Source organism: Podarcis raffonei, chromosome 5 (genome assembly GCF_027172205.1).
Source record: "Podarcis raffonei isolate rPodRaf1 chromosome 5, rPodRaf1.pri, whole genome shotgun sequence".
Lineage (NCBI taxonomy): Eukaryota > Metazoa > Chordata > Lepidosauria > Squamata > Lacertidae > Podarcis > Podarcis raffonei.
The window spans coordinates 100,297,964-100,301,620 of record NC_070606.1 but is presented as its reverse complement, the minus strand read 5'-3'; positions in this window follow the sequence as shown (position 1 = coordinate 100,301,620).

Genomic DNA, 3,657 nt, shown 5'->3' with positions numbered 1-3,657 from the left:
TAAAATATTTCAACGCATAATCTCCTTCACGTTACATACAATCTCTAGATGTACCATATTGTGGCCTTGAATATAAAGATGGTGGATAGAGTTTACTAGATTTTTAATAGTCATGCAGCATTCCATGAAGTCTTTTATATGAAAGAACTGAATTCAGGAATCTGGCAACCTGTAATGTTCTATAAGAGTCAATGTCCTGCAGTAGATAGGCTAGATGTAATTCAGGTGGTTTAGCAACAGTTTCCAAAATGATTGAACTTAGAATCCTTGATCGGGGAACAATATATAAAGGACAATTAAACAAGATATGATAAAGGGATTCTATTGATTTGTTGTCACATGCGCATAAAACAGAGGTTTTACCGTTAGAAAATCTATTGCTCAGCACATTTGAGGGGAACACATTAAATCTGGCTCTAACAAAAGCGAATCTATGTGACGCAACCGATAAGGTAGACAGATATCGAGGTATCTGGGACCTAAATGTAATGCCCTGATTTATCGGGGAACATGTACCTCCACCTGTAGTAAGATTTTGTTGCAAATCAACCTCCTCCAATCTTTGTTTGATGACCTTTTTTGCTGTAATTAGATCTAAATTTAGTATATCGGAAGGAGAGATTCCATAAGACAACAGTTTGGAATGGATTTTTGTTGCCCATGGGCTGGTAAATTCATCTCTCCAAAGGCGCCTGGTACCCCTCCTTCGGGCACCTCCTGCAGACAAGCTGGTGCATAATGCATTGCCTTCTTTCCTTTGGACCACAACAAGCATCCTGGTTGCTACCATCACTGCCTCCTGTGGGAGTGAGTTCCACCGTTCCACCAGCCATTTGGAGTTCTGTTGTGGCTGTAAGAACATGTCGTGCTTTATTCTTCAGAGGTCTGTGGCTTCCTTTTATTTTTTTTAAGTATTATTAAAGATTTTGTTGATTTACAAAGGAGTGTGCAATGCCTCTCGTATTTTTTCCCCTGTAACATTTTTACAAATCAGTTTCATTTGCTGAGACATAAGGAAGAAAAGGGGGGAAGTGGTGTTGGTGGGGAAGATGAGTGGGGGTGGGGTCGGGTGGCGATGTTTCTATTTTACTTAATATATGTGGGTTTTGTGTCAGTGTTGCTTGTGCAGGTTCTTTGCTGTTCACTTGTGTTCCTTTGTTGGTGAGAGAGGTTGGGGTTGGCCTAGGGTGCAGCTGTTCATTTGTGGTTGGCTGTGGTGGTAGCTTGCCAACAAAGGTCCACATAGTTCAAGCTCTGGTTTTCCCAGTAGTGATGTATGGAAGTGAGAGCTGGACCATCAAGAAGGCTGATCGCCAAAGAATGGATGCTTTTGAATTCTGGTGCTGGAGGAGACTCTTGAGAGTCCCATGGACTGCAAGAAGATCAAACCTATCCATTCTGAAGGAAATCAGCCCTGAGTGCTCACTGGAAGGACAGATCCTGAAGCTGAGGCTCCAAGACTTTGGCCACCTCATGAGAAGAGAAGACTCCCTGGAAAAGACCCTGATGTTGGGAAAGATGGAGGGCACAATAGAAGGGAACGACGGAGGACGAGATGGTTGGACAGTGTTCGTGAAGCTACCAGCATGAGTTTGACCAAACAGTGGAGGCAGTGGAAGACAGGAGTGCCTGGCGTGCTCTGGTCCAGGGGGTCACGAAGAGTTGGACATGACTAAACGACTAAACAACAACAACAACAGTGGTGGTCTTTGTTTTCGTGTGTGAGTGGGGTGGGTGGGTGTTTCGGATCAGGTTAGCCATATTGATTTGTGTGCTGTTGGTGGATTTTGGTCATTGTCTTGTTGGGCTGTGTATGTGATAAAGGGGAGCCATACCAGGGTGAAGGCGTCTTTTTCTATTTGTCCCTGTGTCAGTTTCAGCTTATTGGTTTGTGGTTTCCTTTTATGAGCAACAAATATTCCACGGGAGCGCAGTGGATTCCTCTGTGTTCTCTGGTACACCTTCCAGCAGTTGGGAAGTCCCTAAACCAGGTCAGGTTTGTATGTTTTCCCCTCTTATGAAGGAGGCTGTCGCGTGTTTTGGCGCCCATAGAAAATGTCTCTCTCTTTCTCTCTCTCCTTGTCTGGGAACCCAACCCAGCCGCTTCCCAGCTCCTTAAGCAAGTCCTAGCATGAAGCAATGCATTCCAGACCTGAAATTCCAGAAGAGAGAGAGACAGAGAAAGGTTGGGAGAAAAATCAGACAATTCAGGGGTGTGTGTGTATGTGTGTGTGTGTCTTGGAAGCCTCTACCTGAAGGGTGATAATTTGGCTGGAAGAAGACAAGGTGCTCTTCTCAGGGGGGAAATATGCCCATTTGTGTGACCCACTTTCCTTCTGGGTTCCCTGCCCTGCCCTCGGGGCATCTTGCACATTTTGACACATCAGAAACTGAGGCGCTGTCCATGACACATATTTTCCTGGGCTCGGTCCAGAATCCCAATCGCTCTTTCGACTCGGGTGCTTACGACGGAGCCTCAACCAGCTGGGCCATCTGAAGCATGAAGTGGTTCGTTCTGGGTTTCGATGAGCTCCTGATTCGCGCCTCCTGTTTCTAGGAGTGAGTTGGCAAAAATCACTGTACCGTGGTACCTTGGTTCTCAAACGCCTTGGTAGGCAAGGAACTTGGAACCCAAACACTGCAAACCTGGAAGGAAGTGTTCCGGTTTGCGAACCTTTTTTGGAAGTCAAACGTGCTCCGTTTTGAGTGTTACGCTGAAGTCTGTCTGTTTTTGCTATTTATTTCGTGTTTTGGTTTCTGCATCTCTTTTTTGTTTCGCTTTTTTGACTGTGTGGAACCCAGTTCAGCGACTGATTGATTGATTGTGTGACTGCAGTACATTGTTTGTTGCTTTCATTTTATGGATCAGCGGTCACGTTAGAAAGTAAAATCCATGTTCAATTGCTGTTTTAGGGGTTGTTTTAAAAGTCTGGAACGGATCAACCCGTTTTGCATTACTTTCTATGGGAAAGCAGTGTGCCTTGGTTTTGGAATGCTTTGGTTTTGGAACGGGTTAAGTTTGACAACCAAGGTACCACTGGATAATTTGATTTTGAATTGATTTTAAAATGAATGGATTTTAGAATGCTGTGTTACTTTTATTGTTGTTAGCTGCTCTGAGACCGGCTTCAGCTGGGGAGGGCGGGATATAAATAAATATATTATTATTATTATTATTATTATTATTATTATTATTATTATTATTATTAATGCCCCAAAGGTCATTCAGTCTAATCCACTGAATTGCAGAAATTGTAGCTCAGGAATCCCTGGCTATCCAACCTCTGTTGGGAGTGTGTGTGTGCCCAGGGGGGATTTTGTCACCCCTCTCAGAGATGACATCCAGGACACACTGCCCCCGCCACTCTTGCTTCTTATGCCCTGACTTCACACCTTCACTGACTGAGTCCTGAAGGAGGGAGGAGGGAAGGAAAGGTATGCTTTCAGCGCCCTCTGCCGGGGGAAATATCCTCAGCACGACATTTTCACAAAGAACAAAAACCCAAACCTCACACCCCTTTGCTGCCACATACACCCGGACAACACCATTACTGGCCCCAACAACATCACACATACCATCTCGGGACTATTTAATTGCTCATCGTCTAACATTGTATATGCCATCAAATGCCAACAGTGTCCTTCAGCTCTCTATAT